Here is a 24,274-nt window from a genome sequence, read left to right as displayed (position 1 = left end):
ACAGAGCTCCTGTATATAATATCACTTGTGATCACTGTATTATGTGTACACTGATACTATATACAGAGTTCCTGTGTATAATGTCACTGGTGATCACTGTATTACCTGTACACTGTATACAGAGCTCCTGTGTGTAATATTAGTGTTATTAGCATTGTAGCTTTTATTCATGATCAGTATTGTAGTACTCGGTCACTATGCGGTGGTAATATCTGGTGTGGTCTTGTTGTGGTGGTATTTTTCACTTGTATGTGGTATTACTGTATTTGGTCACTGTGTAGTGAAAATATGAAGTCTGGTTACAATATGTAGTCTGTGGTAATATTCGGTCACTATGTGGTGGTAATATATGATCTGGTCATGATGTGGCAGTATTTATTCCTTGTATTTGGCATTTGGTCACTGTGTGTTGATAATATGTAGTCTGGTCATGGTGTGGTGGTATTTGTTCCTCGTATGTGTTATCATTGGTCTTGGTATAGGGGATTGTGTTGTGTATGGCAGTTATTTGTTCTCTCTGATATCAATAAGGGGAAGATTCTTGATTTCCAATAGTGGTTAAACATTTGGACGTTTAACCCCTCCCTGTCCTGTGACTATTACACAGTAGCAAATATGCACTGACAGGGGTTCTATGGTGAAAACAAGTAATCACCTATCCTAAGGCCAAGTTCACACATTCAGTGTTTGGTCAGTATTTAGTGTAATTATTTGTAAGCTATAACCAGGAGTGGGTCATAAATACAGAAGTGGTGACGTGTTTCTATTATACTTTTCCTACCATTGGTCCACTCCTGGCTTTGCCTTACAAATACTGATGTAAAGTACTGACCAAATACTGAAGTGATACATTGTTGATTGGTGGGGGTCCGACTGCTGGGACCTGCACCGATCTGCAGACTGTGCAACTTTTATCTCCATTAGTATTGAGCAGCATGTGCGACTCGACCACTGATCCATTTATTCCCGAAGTGGGAATAAACATAGCTTTTTCTGGAAGCCTCCAAAAGGGATGAATCAAGCTGCGGTCAGACATCCCACCTGCCGCTCCATATTAAAATGGGGTTAAAAGTGTCCTGTCAGGGAGGAAAGTTCCCCTTTCTTCCGATCTTTGCAGTTTCCAATGGTCGGATTGCACTGATCAATAAGGTATCACCTACGTAACCTGTGAATCGGTGATAAATTGTTTTCATCAAAGAACCCTTTAATGCAAACTACCGTGATTGTACACCCCAGTTATGGTGGCACACCGTAGATGTGCAGGAGCCGCCTGTGTTTTATAGTCGGTGCTCCACTCTAACGAGGATAACGGCTAAGAGATATTTGCATATAGCTGTAGGGTGGGCCCCTAGGGTCAATTTCCCCTGTGCACCCCAGATGCCCCAGTCCAACCCTGTATAAGATTATACCATGTGTATTTGCCATAAAAGCAGTCCTTGCCCATTCTCTTGGCGGGCCTAACCAAAGTTGATGTGGGTCCCATGACTTGCGTGGCTCCTTGTCTCTAAAACTATCAGTGGGTCACGCGGCACTTCACTCCTATAAGGTGGGTATCACATCTGAGCTGGGTGGCAATGAGTGGACTCCTTAGCTTAACCAAGAGGTGTCTGATACCCGATTATCCCCATTTTTTCCCAGAAATGGTCCACCAGTCGCAAATATGACACATAAAACCACTACGCTATCACAGTGCACAACAGAAACAGATCTGTATGTGAAATTCAGCAGTAAACTAGAAACATTGCTCACTGTGCTGGACACAGGATCAGACTTGCTTTGACAGTCAGATTTTTATTGTAAGGACGCTGTAAAAATTATTGAGAAATCAACATAAACTCTTGCAATAAATCAAAAATCCTCTAGTTTTAATCTGACCACGCATCAGCAGAGCAATGATGTACATCATCATGTGTCATAATGGATATTGGGTCAGATAATATATAAAAGCCATATAGGAATTACATATGTGCGATGTATACGGCAGTGATGCCCATTTGGCAACCTATGGGTTGCTCACGAGTTTGACACAGGCCATGGCCAAGTAGAAGAGCGGGTATTCCTGCTGGTAAGAAAGGAGTTCTGAAGTGCTTGAAGTTTGAAGAACATGTAGCTTATTCTCTATGCTTTTCGAAATCTGACTTCCTCTTTGGCAAAGCGGAGATTATAACGATGTACCGGCTGCACTCGGAAAGGATAAGCTTTGGAGAGTATAAGCAAGGTTTTCTATTAACACCAGCGTGTTTTGGCACCAAACCGACTACTATTTCTCAAGCCGAATCGATGCTGAAACGCGTTGGTGTGAATAATAAACCCTGCTTATACTATCATACTCTCCGGATCTCATCCTTTCTGGAAGCACAGCCTGTACATCTTGCCAAAAAGGAAGTCAGACAGAATTTTGAACGCATTGAGAATAAACTACGTATTTGTCAAGGATACTCAGCGGGGGGGGGTAGATCACCCTGAATTCACCACTGTTACCACTTGTCAAGGGAACCCGACTCCCCTGACTCAAATCATCAGAGGACAATCATGCCATTGTTTGACAAGTAATGGACGAGACCACAGCTACTTCCACTACTAGGCCGGTTATTGCGGACCTCACAGTGAGTGTATGGTATATACACGTCCGATTCCAATGAATGGAATATATGTATATACCCCAGTAGGTCAATGCCAGCTCCACAATAACAAAAAGAACCACTAGCTGTCACCACCAATCATTTATACAACTGATTGGACAACCGTTACAGGTAGAGTATGGCTTCAGGGGTGCGGTTTACAGAGCAAGAGGAACAGAACTATTACATTTTATATTTAATCCCGAAAGATAGACAGTGTTTATTAAAAAATATACAAGATGACACAAAATGGGAACAAAACAATCCAAGATATATATAATTGTACGAAATGAAAAGGAATAACAAGGAACTTACTAAACCTGGTCACGGATATATGTCTCAGAATTTAGCAGAGGGAGGCACTCCAATTGGAATATGGACAGAATTAACGCAGACCCAGTTTCTGATTTTTATTAGCTCTTAAGCTATGCACACACACCTCCCCTTGATGACCTCATGAGGGCCGGATTGTGGGATGTGCTGGGTCAGGGAGAAGTTCATGAGATTCTCAACTTTCAAGATATCTTCGCCTCTGAAGGTCCCAGGCCTTAGATATTGACATCATATTTTTTTATCATAACTTTACCATTATATAGACACCAAATATGACCTGGTTCGCATCATCTATCAGACCATGGTTAAGTTGGAGTACTATTGGCCCTACAGTGAAGTGAGTGCGTCATGTCTGTCCCTTCACTATGGATGACAAAAATCTGTATCCCATATATATCAGATGGACACGAACCACAATATTCCTATCTGGACCACGGAGCCTAGCTGTCTACAGTCTGTGCCTGTATGAAAGGAAGCTTTGCGCCTGGGAGAGCATACTACTGCTTTGAAAAAGCTGCAAAGCAATATATTAAAATAACCAATCAATTTATCACATCATAAAAAATATATAAAAAGACTTCACAGCATTATATAAAAAATAGTGAGACACAACATGGCAAAAGATCAGAAGAAAGACTTGGAGAAGACAACTGGAAAAATACTAAAATGTACCTATCCTACATAATCACTACATACCCAAAGGGCATGTTAAATTAAATGGTATAAATATAGATAAATGATCATAGCCAAGGCAAATGAGCTTAAGTAGTGGGAATTCTGGCATGGAGCAGATCCCTATATAGAAAGGAGATCATGGACACCAAAATGCCACCTGATAGACTCTTGGACAGTCTACATCCTAAATACAACCATAACGAAAAGGTACATTATCGGCTAAGGACCAAGTAATAAAATAGTGCTGACAAAGGTAACCAGAAACCCTCCACTTCTTTCGACAAAAGGGTGCCAATACAATGAATACCAGACAAGAAAAAAAAAACAAATGGCAGATAATCTCTTGGTGAATGGTTGTAAGATATTTTTATTAACAGCCTTTGGTTCGATCTCAAACCATGGCGACATAATGGATGAATGATCTGTAGGAAAATTGATCTTGTGTAAGCCTAGATCCACCAGGGTCTACTCCAATGTTATCTAGATAGTATCAAGCCATCTGGTTGCTGATCTTCCTCTTCGTCTTGTTCCTAATATTCTTCCTACCATGATGTCCGTCTCCAGTGATTGCTCTCTTTGTACGATGTGTCCAAAGTAGGCAAGTTGTAGCTTGGTGATCCTTGCTTCCAGTGACGTATCTGGGTTAATTTGTTCCAAAATTGATTTCTTTGCTCTTCTTACCATCCATGGTATTGATAATATCCTTCTCCAGCACCACATTTTGAAAGCATCGATTCTTCTTCTGTCTTTTTTTTTTATCGTCCAGGTTTCGCGTCCGTATGTTACCACAGAAAAGACCAAACTGTGTACAAACCAAGTCTTCATCGCCAGTGAAATGTTTCTTGATTTGAAGACCTTGTCCAGTGAGTTCATTGTTGATATGTTATAAGATATAATGTGAGAAAAAAATCTTTTGGTGATAGACTATCCTCTTGAGCACCGACAGTTCCAGTTCAGTTGACAGATGGCTGGGACATTTACCTCTTTGTCCCATCCAGAATCTAACCCTGATTGGAATAGCTGTTAAGATATTAAAAAAAAGTTCAAATGATCGAACTACGATAATTGATGACGTAGTAAAATCCATCTCATATCATGAATGACTCCAAGAGTTGACACTGGCCAAACTCTTCTTACCATCGTAAAGTTGAGTTAAATTTGAGAATGATCGATAAGAGTTGTTGGGTTGTACAATCATGGAGGATGGATTATACAAGACTTATAGTAAGTCTAGAGGTCGAAACGTGTGCTGCGTGATGCCCACACTCTTGTGTTGAGCATCATTCAACATGAGAACAAACTTCTAGTCTTAAAAAAAAGCCATTTCTCTACATATTCTTCACACAGTTGTGTTATGAAAATGACCCAAGAATAATAGTTTGTGACTTCCTCATTGATTTATACACATAACGTGTGTTATTTCTCCATATCTCATACTCATCTCTCTTCCAGGGGTTGAGATACGCCTGCCTGTGAGCGATCAGTATCGGTATGTAAGCTCTATATGCCCAACTACAACACGCAGGCAAGCCAAGACCTGCACAAATTCAGAACATTCCTCAACTATTACTATGATCAGTATTATTAGCACCAGGGGCAAGACTCTCCTGGATGCCTGTCCCCGCGATCTCAACGCAATAGTAGATGAGAAGGGTTGGCTGATAACATCTCGTAGAATGATTGGAACAAGAGTGGAGGGTGTTACTGCACTTATAACCCATATACTGCCCCCAGGGATATAAACATATATCAAGAGCACCCTAAAAATAGACAAGCCAAGCCATAACTAACAACGTATCCATGTCTAGAAATGACAGCACAGCCATCTTTCTCTGGAACTGAAGTATAATATGACAGCCCTATTTATCAGGGGCTCAACAAGTCAAGTGTACTCTGTCAACATCAAGAATTTTAATAGGTTAAATATGACTTCAGATTCACTTGTTTTAGTCTAAAAAGTAATTAAGAGTGTGAAATGTGTTCAAGGGGTTGTGAAAACCAAAATGGGGCCCTTATTGCAACATGAAGTGCCATTGGCTGCACTTTTTTTTATACAAGAGTGAAGCAAATGACCAATAAAGGGTTACTAAACTTTAATTTTTTTTTATATAATTAACAAGTGTTTGCAAAGTTATGAATCAATGTAATATACTTTATTGTCTAATTTTGCTTCCTTTTCTCCTAAACTCAATGCTGGAAGGGCTGTTTTATCTGCCTTGTTGCTGCACTCAGAGGAGCTGTTCCGAAGTGCAGGTCTAGTAAATATCTGCATTCTTGTATGAGCTTCTTTGCTCTTCTCCCTCATGATCAGACAGGGAGAGTTTGTAAATTGTGTCTGAGCATGGGAGTGAGAAAAAAGCTCACACAGGAACATGAAAATTTGCTAGACCTGCAGTTCAAAATAGTTACTACAAGTGCAGGAACAAGGCAGATAAAACAGCCCTTCTAGAATGGATTTTGGGTGAAAGACTAAGGAATAGAGTAGGACACAAAGATTCATAACTTTGCCAAAATTGATCAATAATGGAATAAAGAGACAAGTTTAGTTACCTTTTAAATCATTGTACTCCTTCCTTGTATGCTAAGGATGAACATGTCCAAGCAGCATATTCATGGAAAAACGGCATCCACAGCTAGCCTATGAAGGCACATGAATCTAGCCCTAGGAGGTACTGGGTCTGGCCCTGTTATATAGACTATGGGGACCTTGTCGTGGCAGATGGGTACACACGAATTAGTGATTGTGTGCACGAAGAACCTCAAAACTACAGGTATGGTCTATGTGACAGTGACATAGTTCATAATGCATACATTCGATGAGGACGTATACCTTTGCACACTCGGTGTGCTGCTGCATTTGTTTGCATACTATTGCAGCTTGGAACCTGTTCACAGTTTGCCATTTTATTTTTGGAGGTAGCGACTGCCTCTATGCAAGGATGACACAAAAGTAAAGGCCTGTCGTTAACGTTACATCACTAGTAAATGGCCTGTGATGGAAAATCAACACTAAACTGGCATAGTTGCCCATAGCCACCAGTCATTGCACAGCTTTCCTTTTCAAAAAGCCAAATTTAAATGTGCTTAGTGTGACATAATATATCGAAACAAGAAAAGCTTTTTGCGGATTGGAATTTACAAGAATGGAGCCTTCAGAATAAATTCGGCAATTGTGATCTGCATAGAAACTGCATTTCGCGTTGGGTGAAGCAATCGAAAACCATCTGGTGTCGGTTATGGAGGCCTCTAAAGACTTTGGAAGAGACCGTGAACAGGATTGGAGCCGAGTAGTCCTAGAAAGTCATCCAGGCTGACTAGTATGGAACTACAGGTCCTACATACATCTTCTTCAGGAGGCAACAAAGCAAAACGCCTTGACTTTGGCATTGACTTATAGAGCCGGTTGGAAGAGAAAGAATTCGCTAACAGGCCGGTGTGGCGGTTTCTTTTCACCTCAGTGGGAAGGATAATTCTCCTTCCTTCTGTCTAACGCTAGGTTTACACATACACCGTAATCTATGCTGGGTTTACATCGGAATCCTCGACAAACAGGAGGATTCTGACGGAAACCCAGACAGAGTCTTTATATATTACGGGATCAACAGCGTCAACATGGACTCTGTTTAGTCTCCATCCTAGCAGACCTCTCTTTTATGGAATTTCTAGCGGTTTATACAATGCCGGAACCCACCGTGTAGGGCCCATTCTCAGGTACGAAGCTCAGATCCTACGCGCTTCAATAAGGATAAGTCATAAATATCTAAGACCTGGAAAATCTCTTTAAGATATCCACATTAGAGAAATGCTACCTCCATATTTCTCTCACTGTTCAGATCATCGTTTCCGAAAGAAGAATCTTACTGGTTCTGGACAAAACCTTTAATCCGACCAGTGTTTGTCCCTCTATGTAGATAGTGCCAACCTATTCTGCTGCACCGTACAATAAACTTCTTACACAAGTTACTTATATGTAGGACCACCGCTCCCAGCTAACTTATAGCCATAATTACCGGTTTCTCCCGTCTCGGGCACTTCTGTAGCATTACAGGAAAGCCCCATCTTCTATTTATTGCTTCCTCCAGGGACATTTGTGATCTCTCAGGTGCTTATTATCCTAATGCATTTATCATTTTATGTTTGTGCCAGCTCAGACTTGGATGTAGGAATGAAACATCGCCGTGCTGGTTAACCTTTTCTATACCACTCTGAGCCTTTGAAAATAAAATAATGATGAACATATGTGCCCATTGGTGATGAGCGGGGTACACGTACAGCCCAGGTCAAAAGCGGCGATATAGAGCAGGCTCAGGAGCTGAGCCCAAACCATTCCCCCTGAAGACACCCATGCCTGCGAAACGGCGCTCCTATGAAGATGAGTTTATGGCTGGTGTTCATAGGAGACCGTGATTTGTACTATACAACTGCAATACAATAGTATCGTACTATATATTATAGACGATCAGATAACCGCAGGGTCAAGTCCCCTAAGGGCTCATTCAGATGTCAGTGCATACTTTATTTTTCTCCAAAACCGTATTTCTAGAATGTCTGGGAACTGGAAGGTTAATATCTTGTGTTATATTCAAAATGGATTATTTTTCTGGAGAGTCACACTTGATGACCCCAGCATTGTATGATTCATTTCTGCACGCTAATCCAATAAACGAATCCAGAGTCATGAATCGCTGAACAAATGAACACAAAATCAATGACAGCGCGTTCTGCTTTACCCCGGAGTCACCTCTACAGATCTAATACAATCTGCTCAGATGTTCATGCGCTCCTCCACCCCGGTATACTACTTGTGTAAAAGTGCCCATAAAAAAAAACTAAACATTTTCTCCAATTTCTTTTGCTTTTTACGGTATCAGTAGTTGCTTCATTTATTGTTGGAGTATTAAATATTTGTGTATAAATAATTGCTGTTTTATCACCTCATCTCCCCACCAAAAAGTTGAATAAAAACCAATCAAATGGTTACTTGCACCACAAGTGGTATTTTGCTTATCAAAAGGAAAATCAAACAAACAAAAAAAAAAGTTATAGATTTAAGGATTTCATATTTTATTTTAATTTTAAAAATATATATATTTTTTGCAAGTAGTAAAATATAAAAGACTAAATAAACGTTGTATCGCCGTAAGACATCGCTGAGCTTTCCGACATGAAGCTGCTTCAGAAAACAGCTGGCCGTCTTTTTTTCTTGATGTTCCACTACTTAAAAGGAGTTGTTCAAGCCTTCCTTCACTTTACGTCACTGCAGAGTTGTGAATCATCAAAGCGTGCACAATGCGTGCTGTCAGGATTCTCTGATGCCGGAAGCGGGCAGTCATGTAACTACAAGTATACGATTTGCATATGTGCAGCCACATTCCGACTAGAAGTGTCTGGCGGCGCACGTCTAGTCGACACGTGACCGAATGTATGCAAATTGGTTACTTGCGATCTTGTGGGCCCCGATCCCAGCGAATCCTGACGGTACGCACTGTGCTCGCTGTGAATCAATAAAGTGACTGCAGACTTGATCAACCCCTTTCACGAATGAAGAATCACCTTTGGTGAACCTTAAATAAGGACTCGGCCGCGTCATTTATTAATAAATTAATGGAAGATTTCCTTGATTTTAAGTAGAAGTCTAAGACAAGTTTAAGCCTCGGAGAGGCTGCAGATAATTGTAGCACTCACATGTATATAACGTCAACCTGACATGAGCCGTCTTATTACGCTGATCCACGTTTAGGTAATTATCATAAACACAGGACTCACTTTAGGGATTAAACAAGATGTAGCTCTATTCTGGAGTTGTCCTCATTTCACACTGAAGGATGATGTGACATCTTCTAAGAAATCGTCAGGGCCGGCGTCAGCACCCGGCGCACCGGGCAAATGCCGGGGCCCTGGGGAGAGAGGGGGGCCCACTCACGCGGTCATAGATACAGCTGGGAGAGCAGAGCAGGAGATAACGTGCTCTCTCCGCCCACAAAGTCACTGCTGGCTGCGTTCTCTTAACCCCTATGTGCCAGCTCTGACACAAGCATCTTCTCACTCAGTGAGTGCAGCCAGGCAGGCACACATAGGGGTTAAGAAAAGGCAGCCAGTGTGACATTGTTTGTGGGCGGAGAGAGCACGTTCTCTGCTCTGATCTCCGCCCCTGGCTGGCTGCCGTGCTGCTGAAGTTATGAGGCAGATTCAGGAGGAGCTCCTAGTCCTACCAGTGCCTGAGTGAGTGGCGCTGCTATATACTACGTGGGCTGCGCTGCTATATACTACGTGGGCTGCGCTGCTGTATACTACGTGGGCTGCGCTGCTATATACTACGTGGGCGGTGCTGCTATATACTACGTGGGCTCGGCTGCGCTGCTATATACTACGTGGGCTTGGCTGCGCTGCTATATACTATGTGGGCTGCGCTGCTATATACTACGTGGGCTGCGCTGCTATATACTACATGGGCTGCGCTGCTATATACTACGTGGGCTGCGCTGCTATAAACTACGTGGGCAGCTATATACTACGTGGGCTGCGCTGCTATATACTACGTGGGCTGTGCTATATACTACATGGGCTGCTATATGCTACGTGGGCTGCTATATGCTACGTGGGCTGCTATATACTACGTGGGCAGTGTTATATACTACATGGCTGTGTTTATATGCGATCATGAATCGGGGTATGTGTTAAAGGGGGGGCCCACTGAGACTCTTTCGCCCAGGGCCCTCAAAAACCTGGAGCCGGCCCTGGAAATCGTGATTAGTAAAGAGCTAAACGGTGCAAATCGGGATATCCGGCTGTAAGGAAAAAAAAGAAGTACCGGTATTTGCCCCCTTCCGAGATTTCCTATGTTTGTTTTAATGGTTTCTGATACTTAACATCTTCACCCCCGAGCCTGTTTTCACCTTCCTGACCCGACCAAAATTTCCAATTCTGACCAGTGTCGCTTTATGTAGTAATAACTCCGGAACGCTTCAACAGATGCCACGGATTCAGAGAGGACGTATTTTCTTGTGACATCTTGTACTTCACGATAGTGATAAAATTTGTTCGATACGACTTGTGTTTATTTGTGAAAATATCGGAAATTTGGTGAATATTTAGAAAATTTTGCAAGTTTCAAACTTATGCCCTAAGACAAGAGAATTAAGTCACACAAAATAGTTACAGTAATAAGTAACATTTACAACCTGTCTACTTTACCCCTGAATCTTGTCTGAAACTTTTTTTCTATCGTTAAGAGGTTAGAAGGGTTAAAATTTGACCAGTAATTTCTAATTTTTCCCCCAAAATTTTTTTTTTAGTTACCACATCACATTTGAAGTGACTTTGAGGGGTCTATATGACAGAAAATACACAAAAGTGACACCATTTTAAAAACTGCACCCCCAAAGGTGCTGAAAATCACATTCAAGAAATTTATGAACCCTTTACAGGAGCTAACAGAATATGCAGGGGAAAACATTTTTTTTTCACAAAAGTTTTACTTTAGCCCCAAACTTTTTAGTTTCACAAGGGGAAGAGGGGAAAATGCACAGTGCAATTGTTGTGCAATTTCTCTTAAGTGCACTGATACCCCATATGTGGGGGAAAACTACTGATTGGGCGCACAGCAGGGCTTGGAAGAGAAGGAGCATGTTTGACTTTTTGAATGCAAAAGTTGCTGGAATAATTAAAGGGCTCCATGTCACGTTTGGAGAGCTCCTGATGTGCCTAAACAGTGGGTACTCCATTCAAGTGACCCCATTTTGGAAACTAGACCCCTCCTGAGTTCATCGATACCCCATATGTGGACGAAAACTACTTTCGATGCACAATACAAAGCTCATAATGGAAGAAGTGTCACATTGGAGTTCATATTTTGCTGGAATGGTTTGAGGGTGCCACGTCACATTGGCAGAGCCCCCGAGGTGCCAGAACAGCAGAAATCTCGGGAGGGACAGAGTGCCATTTCCTCCTTGAGCGCAGATTTTCCAAGAATAATTTGCAGACTTTATATACAGGAACCATTAAGTGCTAGAAGAGCAGAATCTCCCCTCAAATGTCCCCATTTTGGAAATTCTACTCCTTTGGGAATTTATCTACAGGTGTAGTGACAATTTTGTTGCTGAGTGAAAATGGAAACCTGCTGCTGCAGTGCCCAGCTCATGTATCTGGAGGCACGCACCTGTATATTAGGCATACGCTCATCACTACAAATATTCCAAACATGTGGACGCTAAATGTGGTTTAGGCACACTGGGGCTCAGAACTGAGGGGGACATTTGGATTTGGGACGGCAAAATTTGCTGAATTTCTTTTGGAGGCAAGGAGCCATTTAGCTTTTCCAGTGCCTTTGTGCTACCAGTAATGTGGAAGCCCCCTATATTTCTGTTAACAGATGGTGGATCTGAGCAGGAGCTTTTTTTTGTAGATCAATTTGAAGCTTTTGTTGGGAACATTTTACATAGCATTTAGGAACACATTTATCCGCACTCTACGCTGAGCACTTACATTGGAGTCTACATCTAAATCTCAGAGTGACATGATCCAGATGAAACCCCCGAGGGATCCATTCACTATAATGAGGCAACAGAGTTACCATGGACTTCATATAGCCTCTGTTCAGCGGTGTCCTTTTCAGAAGTGCACAAAACTGTGTCTGACAGCACTTTCATGCACTCCTAATAAAAAGACGTACACCGCCAAATCACAGGTCAATCGGCATCCACAGTGCCTCTATCTGCATCATTATAGGGAATCTTCCTCCAATGGTTCGGTCTGATTCACGCGTTTCAGATATTTACACAGAAACCCTGGTGTAAGCGCTCATAGTAGCGTGCAGGATAAAGGTGCGCCGAGCCTTAAGGCCCCTTCACATTAAGCGACGCTGCAGCGATACCGACAACGATCCGGATCGCTGCAGCGTCGCTGTTTGGCCGCTGGAGAGCTGTCACACAGACAGCTCTCCAGCGACCAACGATGCCGGTAACCAGGGTAAACATCGGGTAACTAAGCGCAGGGCCGCGCTTAGTAACCCGATGTTTACCCTGGTTACCATCCTAAAAGTAAAAAAAACAAACACTACATACTTACCTACCGCTGTCTGTCCCCGGCGCTCTGCTTCTCTGCACTCCTCCTGTACTGGCTGGGAGCACAGCGGCCGGAAAGCAGAGCGGTGATGTCACCGCTCTGCTTTCCGGCTGACCGACGCTCACAGCCAGTACAGGAGGAGTGCAGAGCAGAGCGCCGGGGACAGACAGCGGTAGGTAAGTATGTAGTGTTTGTTTTTTTTACTTTTACGCTGGTAACCAGGGTAAACATCGGGTTACTAAGCGCGGCCCTGCGCTTAGTTACCCGATGTTTACCCTGGTTACCAGTGAAGACATCGCTGGATCGGTGTCACACACGCCGATCCAGCGATGTCAGCAGGGAGTCCAGCGACGAAATAAAGTTCTGGACTTTCCTCAGCGACCAACGATCTCCCAGCAGGGGCCTGATCGTTGGTCGCTGTCACACATAGCGATTTCCTTAACGATATCGTTGCAACGTCACCAAAAGCAACGATATCGTTAAAGATATCGTTATGTGTGAAGGTACCTTTACTACGATCTTTGGGAGGCAGAATGAACAAATCAACGGCAGGTGAAGAATTGGGTTTTATTTATTTTTTATGCCGTTCCTCGTGCAGTATAAGTGGTTAGAAACCTTTATTCTCTGGTTCGGTGCGCTTACAGCGATACCTCATTTATACCTTTTTTATATTTTGATCCTTTTACACACAAACTATTTTACAGAAAATGCCCTTTATTTTTTTAGTGTTCACTGAAGGCGTTAACTAGTGTGACAGTTTAATGCAGTGGGTCATTCCGGACTTGACAATACCAAAAGTTGTACTTTGCTCTCACACAAGCTTCTTAGACCATGCTGTCAGATGTCGTCATGACCTCCTCAGGTCACCATGGCAACGATCGGGCCCTCACGATGACGTAGCAGGGGCGCCGATCGACAGGGCAGGGCCAATTGCATCTTTAAAGTATCCTAAAATGATCATTGTTTTTGCCAGGATATCTCTTCGTATAAACCGGCATTCACTACTAACAATTTGCAAACTGTGTGAGGACTGACCGACCCTTTACTAATCGCTCAGTCCCCTGCACTTTGCATTTGTCCTTGTTAAAAGGTCCTTAACGCAAACACTAAAGTACTAAGGCTGGTTTCACATTTGCATTTTTGCCACAGCGTTTGTACCGCATATAAACGCATGCGTGTTTTTCTATATTTAACATTAAAAACGCATACGTTTTTTTGTTTGCGTTTTGCCGCGTTTGACGACGCATGCGTCTTTTTGTCCCTTGCGGCTTGGCGCGGAAATGCAACATGTAGTAATTTCTAGAGGCGTCTATTTGCCGCCAGGAAACACATGCGTTCGATTGTGCACGGTTTGCGTAAAAAAAAAAAGCATTGCTGTCTATGTAAACGCATGCGTTTTTAAGCACATGCGTTTGGTTGCGTTTTTGAACGCATGCGTTTCAATAGAGAAAAACAAGTCTAGACACTGATAAAGGGATCCAAACCCTAACCCTAACCGGAAAATGGAAATAAATACATTTTTTTTAATTTTTTAATTTTTCCCTAACTTAAGGGGGTGATGAAGGGGGGTTTGATTTCTATTTTGTAAGGGGTTTTCTAGTGGATTTTTATGATTGGCAGCTGTCACACACTGAAAGACGCTTTTTATTCCCAAAAATATTTTTTTGCGTTACCACATTTGGAGAGCTATAATTTTTCCATATTTTGGTCCACAGAGTCATGTGAGGTCTTGTTTTTTGCGGGACGAGTTGACATTTTTATTGGTAACATTTTCGGGCACGTGACATTTTTGATTGCTTTTTATTCCGATTTTTGTGAAGCAGAATGAACAAAAACCAGCTTGTGAAATTTCTCATCATGCGTACCAAAAGCGCAAACGCAGGAAAAAACGCATGTAAACGCGTACAAACGCGGCGTTTTTTTAACCGCATGCGACAACGCATGCGTCTAAAAAACGCGTTTGTTCGCGTTTACATGCGTTTTTTTCACCACTTGCGGATGCGTTTTAAACGCTGTGGATTTAAACGCAAATGTGAAACCAGCCTTATTTTTTTTTTTATTGATGCGCCTGTAAATGTGCCTTTAGTTGTCACGATTCGCTTAGAGTCCTATGAACATTGGTTCTGTCCAAAAAACAAAAATATTTCCTGTTTGTGAACGTAAATACTACCACTGCCGTTGTTCTCCTGAATCGGGCATTGGCTTTCTTTTGTTTCCGTGCCTCTGCATTCCTGAGATACTGCCCTCTCTTCCCTGCATATAAATCTAGTCTTTTAGCTGACTAGGTAAGGTCAACAAGCCCACTTGTGAAAAAAAGTGTGTGTATAATTTATATATATCTACTATATAATTGTCTAAGGGTCACTTCCGTCTGTCTTTCTGTCACGGATATTCAATGGTCGCGGCGTCTGTCTGTCATGGAAATCCAAGTCGCTGATTGGTCGCGGCAAAAGAGCCACGACCAATCAGCGACGGGCACAGTCCGGAAGAAAATGGCCGCTCCTTACTCCCCGCAGTCAGTGCCCGGCGCCCGCATACTCCACTCCGGTCACTGCTCACACAGGGTTAATGCCGGCGGTAACGGACCACGTTATGCCGCGGGTAACGTTACTGCTGCTATTAACCCTGTGTGTCCCCAACTTTTTACTATTGATGCTGCCTATGTGACATCAATAGTAAAAAAATGTAACGTTAAAAATAATAAAAAACCAAAAAAGTTGCTATACTCATCCTCCGTTGTCCGCCGAGCCGCTCGCGCCGGCCGCCATCTTCGGTTCCCGGCGATGCATTGCAAAATTACTCAGAAGACTTAGCGGTCTCGTGAGACCGCCAAGTCATCTGGGTACTTTCGCAATGCATCCTGGGAATGGAAGATGGCAGTAGCTGCGCGCTTATCGCTAGAGCTTTGCTGGATCCCAGGGGTGAGTATATAAGTATTTTTTATTTTAATTAAGTTTTTAACAGGGATATGGTGCCCACACTGCTATATACTACATGGGCTGTGTTAGATACCGCGTGGCTGCTATATACTACATAGGCAGTGTTATATATTATGTGGGCTGTGCTATATACTACATAGGCAGTGTTATATACTACATGGCTGCTATATACTGCGTGGGCAGTGTTATATACTACGTGGCTGCTATATACTGCGTGGGCAGCGTTATATACTACATGGCTGCTATTTACTGCATGGGCAGTGTTATATACTATGTGGCTGCAAGATACTGCGTGGGCACTGTTATATACTGCGTGGCTGCTATATACTGCATGGGCAGTGTTATATACTATGTGGCTGCAAGATACTGCGTGGGCAGTGTTATATACTGCGTGGTTGCTATATACTGCGTGGGCAGTGTTCTATACTGCGTGGTTGCTATATACTGCATGGGCAATGTTATATACTGCGTGGCTGCTATATACTGCGTGGGCAGTGTTATATACTGCGTGGCTGCTATATACTGCGTGGGCTGTGTTATATAGTACGTGGCTGTGTTATATATTGCGTGGCCTGTATTAACGCATCGGGTATTCTACAATATGTATGTATATAGCAGCCACATAGTATATAGCACAGGCCACGTAGTATTTGCTATATACTACATGACTCCTATATACTACGTGGTCTGTGCTATATACTATGTGGCTGTTATATACATACATACATAAATACATATTCTAGAATACCCGATGCGTTATTCGGGCCACCATCTAGCCTACTATATAATTGTCTAAGGGTCACTTCCGTCTGTCTGTCCTTCTGTCTTTCACGGATATTCATTGGTCGCGGCCTCTGTCTGTCATGGAATCCAAGTCGTTAATTGGTCGTGGCAAAACACCCACGACCATTGCCACGACCACTCAGCGACGGGCGCAGTCCGGCAGCAATATGGCCGCTCCATACTCCCCTCCAGTCAGCCCTCACACAGGGTTAAAGGCAGCAGTAATGGCCCGCGGTGTAACACACTCCGGTTACGCAGCTATTAACCCTGTGTGACCAACTTTTTACTATTGATGATGTGTATACAGCATCAATAGTAAAACGATCTAATGTTAAAAATAATAATAAAAAAAAGGTTATTCTCACCGTCCGACGTGCGTCCGGTCCTCAGCAGTGCAAGCGGCAGGTTTCGGTTCCAAAGATGCTATGCGAGAAGGACCTTCCATGACATCACGGTCATGTGACTGCAACGTCATCACAGGTCCTGCGCTCATACCAATCCTGGGACCGGAAGCTGCAGCATGCACCGCACACAGGCGAAAGGACTACAAGGGGCCCTCGGAGGGTGAGTATATGTTTCTTTTTTATTTTTTAACCTGTTACATACGTGGCTGGGCAATATACTACGTGGCAGGGCAATATACTACATGACTGGGCAATCTACTACGTGACTGGGCAATACACTACGTGGCTGGACAATACACTACGTCACTGGGCAATATACTACGTGACTGGGCAATATACTACGTCACTGGGCAATATACTACGCGACTGGGCAATATACTACGTGACTTGGCAATACACTACGTGACTGGGCAATATACTACGGGGCTGTGCTGTATACTACGTGACTGGGCAATATACTACGTGACTGGGCAATACACTACGTGGCTGGGCAATATACGTGACTAGGCAATATACTACATGTCTGTGCTGTATACTACGTGACTGGGCAATATACTACGCGACTGGGCAATATACTACGTGACTTGGCAATACACTACGTGACTGGGCAATCTACTACATGTCTGCTGTATACTACGTGGCTGGGCAATATACTACGTGGCTGGGCAATACACTACGTCACTGGGCAATATACTACGTGACTGGGCAATATACTACGTGACTGGGCAATATACTACATGTCTGTGCTGTATACTACGTGGCTGGGCAATATACTATGTGGCTGGGCAATATACTACGTGACTGGGCAATACACTACGTCACTGGGCAATATACTACATGGCTGTGCTGTATACTACGTGACTGGGCAATATACTACGTGACTAGGCAATATACTACGTGGCTGGGCAATATACTACGTGGCTGGACAATACACTACATCACTGGGCAATATACTACGTGACTGGGCAATATACTACGTGGACATGCATATTCTAGAATACCCGATGCGTTAGAATCGGGCCACCATCTAATATATATATATATATATATATATATATATATATATATATATATATATATATATACACACACACACATACACACACACACACAAATATACACATCCAATTCAATTATGACACAACCCTTCAAACTAGAGTTGAATTAATATGATCAGAAACGATCGACGAATTGGAATTTGCCATATTCGTGCTGAATTTATGTATGACGATCGTCTCCAAACATATTCACTAATTTCTACTCCCATTTACTCCAATGGTGTTCGGCCGTGTTCGACAAATATTGCAAAAAACATTCACCAGCGAACGCAATACAAATCGAATATTGAAAAATTTGCTCAACTCTACGTCAGACCTAGGTCAAGAGATGGGACATCGATTCAAATACTATGCCACAAGTAGAACAAAATCACTTTTTATTTAATTTATGTAATACATGCATATTATATACACACACAGACCTTTTCGTAATGCAGTACCACAAAAACAGATGAAAGTACCTTTGTCGTGGGTAGTTGTATTTGTTGTTTTTTATTTTTTAATTCCTATGTGATAATGATAGTAATCCAGAATAGAAAGGACTTTAGTCAGTCATATTATGGATTCACAGAATAAAGGAATTCATGAAGCAGGGTGAAACGCGCGTTGGGGCTCCTGGATGTGCACTGGGTAAGTCTAAGTTCTTCCTCTGAGTTCTATACAGCTTCCTTTATTCCCTGAACACATATGACTATAAAGTCCTTTCTATTCTGGATTACTATGTTGTATATAGCAAAGGGATATTTTGCTCCTCTGTAATATCTATGGCATATTTTGTTTGATATTTGTTGATATTTTTGCCACTCAGTACTATATTCTGTGGCATTTGTATTTAAACACTGTGCACACTTTATATTATGGAATTGAAAAAACTAGTGATGAGTGGACGTGTTCTGATAAGGCGTTATCCAAGCATGCTCGGGTGCTAACTTGTCATGGGTTACCGCAACAGAGCCAGAAGACCGCCGCGTCTGAGCTACTCCTGCGCTGAGAAGCACTTCTTTGTTTTAATGTTTATTTCTTTAGGCACAACAGGGGTTAATCATCCATGTTGGAAACTCTTGAGCTCTCAGCTGAGCTCGGTTAGCCACTCCCATCGCCTTTATAATCTGGGTCCTGATTCAGATCCATGTCAGAGCTAGCATTTGCTGCATGGCTTAGGAGGAGAGGTGTTTTGGAGGGGTTGTGTGGTGACTGTTGTGTGGTTTGTAAGTGTGGTAATTCCCTTCCTTCCTCTACTTTGTTTTTTTTTTCTTCATCCTCCACTCCCCGGTGCATTCCTCTGTTATATGCCAGTGAATATTTTGTGTGCCTGGTGTTTTCAGTTAACCCTTGTTTGTGCAGCCTCGTTTGTTGGGTTGGTGTACTGCGGTGCACAGTAGCGCCCCTCTTCTCTGGGTGGGGGAAGAGAACAGACGGAGAGCTAACTCAGGAGATAAGGCAAGGATGGCGGCCCCGGCCTCTTCACCTTCAGAAGTATCTCGGGGAATAGGGCAAGCTAGGGTGCCCTCTAATGTTATGGACAGGGAAGGAACTCCTGGACCCGGGTCACCCGATAGCTGTGTCATGACATAACCGAGGGACTTCGGCATGCTCGGAAAATGTTCGAATTCCCGCAGCTACATATCTTGCAGCTGTTCGACAACCGCAACACATGCAGGGATTGCCTAACAAATAGGAAATCCCACCATGTGTTGCGGCTGTCAAACAGCCGCGTGGATTCTAACATTTTTCAAGCACGCAGAAGTCACTTGGTTAGTACACGAGTATGATCGGATAACTCCTTATCCAAGAACGTTCGCTCATTATTAGAAATAATCCATTTTGGAAAACCACCATGGATATATACTCTGTATTAACCCTTAATTAAGCCCCTGCTGTAGAGTACTATAATTACGATATACTGATACTTAAAGCTTAGTGTGCACTTTAAATCACCTAGGAATTAAAAACATAAAACTCAACAAATACAACTAGAAAACGATTAATTTATTTTCATCTGTTTTGTGGTACTGCGTTACCGAAAGATATATAAATATCTAAATCTTAAATTTTACTTACTGCCCAGTGTATATTGTTGAGGTACCCTTGCTTTTTTATTGTTTGATTTTAGAAAATATCTAAATTAAAAGTAATTTTAATTCTACTTGTGGCATAGTATTTGCACCGATGTCCCATCGCTTGAACTAGGTCTGAAGTGTTGGTTTGTGTCATAGGTAGAAAAAGAACATATCTCAGGAATGGAGAGGCGCAAAAACGGAAGAAAAGCAGCGCCGGATTCAGGAGAACCACGGTATTTATAGCAGAACAATTTGATGTAATTTCTAGGATGCTCATTTGGCAAGTTCAAGGTTCAGCTTTACTTTAAAAAAAAAACAAAAAAACGATGGGGCAAATAAGCGTGATGGCCTTCTCTGAGTCTTCACAATGAATAAATAAAGAGCACATTTCACTCCAGAACATTTCTTCTAACTGAAACTTGAGTTAGCAGATTGAACAATAAGACGATGCCACCAAGTGGTGACTTCTTGTATTGCAAATTTGATGCAACAAGATGGCTGTATAGAGCCCATCAACATGGCGCAGAGTCACTGGACCTGTTTCTCACATACTGTGGACACCTAGATGGTGACTGGTACCTGTGTGGGAGAAAGGTTATCAATAATGTTCGGTCACAAGTAGGCATTAATGTACACGTGTCCTTCCTCACCTTTCTTTGTGATTTGGGAGATCTTGAAATGAGTGAAGAAAAATAACTAAAAAAAAAAAAAAACTGTAGCCTTTCTTGGTCAGGCATGTAAAAAAATGTCCCCAAAGCTGGTAATCTTGCACCATTTATTTAGAAATATCTCTAAGAAAAAGGAAGGGTAAGCAATGGTACTTCTGTATATCACGATTTCATGAGTGATATCAGTACCATTATCAGATATGTCCCCTATATATACATAGCAGTATCAAAATTCAACAAACATGACAGTTGTGGCCAAGGTTGTAAGCATGATGTGTCTGGTTTAGGCACCGTAGTGGGTGATGACGCCACGCCTAATCGGTGTAAACCCTCCTTGTAATTTTTTTAAGCCACTATGTAGCTTAATAGGACACCAAAACAACATTAGCTCCTAAACACAATGTAACAATACTAGAATCTCCTCATTGTGACTGTCATTCAGAAAGTCACAGCAGCTAATTTAAAGCAGATTGTGTCTGTCCAAATAAGCATTCACCTAATAAAAAGTTAAGTGAAACCAATTGATCCCTATGCATAGCCTGTACTAGCCTTTAGCAGCCTAAGAAAAAGATGGCAGTTTCTCTCCAAAAACAAAACCACACCTGTCCTTGTGTGTTTTTTTTTTTTATCTGAATCTCTGCTTCAAAACACTCTTGGAAAACTAACAATTCATGACAAATCCACTTTGCTATTTACACATTTTTTGAACTTCTCTCCTACTCCCTTGAAAAGCTTTTTAAAAAAACTCCTAGAATAAAAAGTGCATTTTTTAAGCCTGAAGGAAACTTCTATAGTTAGGCCCGGTCCAATCAAAGGACAGGAAAAAAAACCTCCTCTATAACCTTCCAAAAAAAATGAAACGTTTCCTGAAACCATTTTTGTTTGAAAATGTGTAGTTTTTGATCTCCTACAGTGAGAGCATAGCGAAGGGTATGATCACACGCTCTAAAAAATCCACTTTAAAAAAATGTGAACGTTTCTTCTCCAAAAGCTTTCATTGTGAGGACCATCCTTAGGCCAAATTGTGATCATTTGGTGCCTCTTTTAAGAAGCTGAAACTCCCGATCTAATAGAAGATTGCCCAGTCGTAAGGAAGTCAATATTTCGGCATTCTGTTTTAGATCTTCGAGATCATTTTGTCACCCATTCTTCATAGACATGTTTTCTCCACTCTCTTTCCACTTTGTGGCTTCATCTGATGAGACCTACTTCGGGTTTAAAGACCAATATAAAATACATAGACCCAAAATAAATCCACGTGGATTCTGCGTTACTGAACCTATTATCCCCCCATTGTTGTGATGGTTTAGGATGTTGTCCACTGGAACGTAGGTTTCGTCTGGCGAGTGGAGATGCATTCCACAGCACACGGCAGTGAGAACCTCCTGGACTAGTACAGACCTGTTCAAAATTAATAGTTCTGCAGTATTCTCAGCAAATAACACTGACCTCGGTCACAGGATTCCCGAATGCAATCACCGACAACAGACCCTTTAAAAAGTTCTCCCTACGAGCCTCCAACTCAAATATAGGGGGACAAGCCTCACCCCAAATGTCAGCAAACAGTAGTCTTGATTTACAGCCCAACCTAGTCCAACCCCAAGAGTAGGAATTTTTCCTTCTCCGCAAACAGTGCCACTCTTTGCTGTAGGCTGTGCCAGGTATTGCAGCTAAGCGCCATTTTACAGCTTGGCTGTGACAGATTATAATATGTGGTCAAACGGTCCCATTATCAGAAAAAAGATGCATGCAGGTCCAAGAGGAAAAAATCCACATCAGGACTTTCTTTAATCACACATCCTGTGGATTTGGACCTACATTTTGAAGATTGGAAGAAATTTTTAAGGCTACGTCTTTTTTTTTTCCCCTATGAAACAAATCTTACATTGCCAAGACAGCAACTCTTGTTTGGAGGGTTGTCTCCCCTTCCACTAGGATCTAGTCGTCATCCATCACATCAGAGCAGGGTTAAAGCAAATCTGTCACCAGGTTTTTGCCATCTAATCTGAAAGCAGCATAATGTAGGGGGCAAAGACCCCGATTCCAGCAATGTGCCATTTATTGGGCTGCTTATTGTAGTTTTGATAAAACAGGGATTTTATCAGCAGGAGATTATCACTAGAGGACTAGTAAACCTGCTGCCATGTAGTCCAACCACGCCCCCATCACTCATTGGCTGCTTTCTGTGGACACCAGGCATAGGCAGAAAGCTGCCAATCAGAGGTGTGGGCGGGGTTATACAGGGCTCAGCATTCTGGGAAACCTGAAGCAGAGAAAACAGGGGATTTCATCAGAACTACAGCAGGCAGCCAAATAAGTGATACATCGCTGGAATCAGTCTCTGCCCCCATGTCATGCTAGCAAAAAGCTGGTGATATATTGTTAAAGGGAATATTATGGAAACAAAGAGTGAAATTGAACTAGGAGACATGGGTCTTCAAGCTAGAAGATTTTTCACAAGGAATAGTTATGGAGCACCAAATAAGCAGCTTTTATTAATTTTTTTTAACCCCCTTAACTAAATCTATGGAGAAGATTTGGAGTTCTGTATGGTACCTGTGCCATTAGCGCATTTCTATGGTGCGGTTGGTAATGGGTTAAGCAAAGCTCGATTTGTGAGCTATGTTTAGCGATGTGGCAGGTTGCTCCGACAGGCTTGGACAGTTGTGGGCTCTACCTGTACACAGCGCTCGCCGATACCTCCCGATTATCAAACAGCTTTACGAGCCCTTGGGATCACACGCAAGAGACATTTTAGAGATCAATCTTCCATTGAAGTCACATGCAGTGATGTTGAACAAGGCGGCTCCCAAGCCCGAGGGAAGATAATTACTGAACAGCTCACGGAGCAGATGCTGCAGAACTTCCTTCTAACGGAAAACAGTAAGAAATTCTAGTTACGTAATATTGCGTAACGCCATTAACCCTTTAAGTGACAAGTTACCACCTTTCCATAGGACGCCCATTCTGGTAATCGAGGTCCCAGTAATCGATTTCCATCCAATGAGTAAATGATCACTTGTTATACAAGGAGTTTGTCTTTAAAGAAGACAAAGGTCGAAAGTGTCCAATTTTTGCCCTTATTTTATTCCCGCTACCCTGTTATCACTTTTTTTTTTCTTTTTTAAATCTGACATACGCTTCTAGAATTAGTAATTTATATTCAGTTTTAATTTTTATAGTCTTTACTGCGGGGGAATGGCCCAAGCTGCCTAAAGACACACCCCAGAGGATCTGTGAGCCACTCCCCCTTGAAAAAAGACATTACTTACCAGGAATGGGATTTTCCAGAACCCATTACGGTACCCCAGAGAGGACAAGAAACCTACAAAATAAAAGGAGGAGCCTCTGTACTTTCATCAGTGGTCTACACAGCATGAGAGGACATCCCTTCACGACCTTGTTTTTGCATTTCTATTTTTTGCTCCCTTTCTTCCAGAGCTATATCTGGGAAACAATGCTTTTGGCCATGACATGGATGAATAGAAGATCTCCACGATTTTCACACTGGGTCAGTATAGTAAACACTGAAACTTCCTAGGAGAGGGTGGTATGTAAGAACAGACCTTGTCCTCAAAAATGTTATAAAGTATGGAAGCTTTGGCTTGATTCCCTTTTGACTCGTGTTAATCCCCAGGTGATGAGAATTCGCTCATGACAAAGTATGTTA

Source organism: Ranitomeya imitator, chromosome 10 (genome assembly GCF_032444005.1).
Source record: "Ranitomeya imitator isolate aRanImi1 chromosome 10, aRanImi1.pri, whole genome shotgun sequence".
NCBI classification, from domain to species: Eukaryota; Metazoa; Chordata; class Amphibia; order Anura; family Dendrobatidae; genus Ranitomeya; species Ranitomeya imitator.
This window is presented reverse-complemented; position numbering follows the sequence as displayed.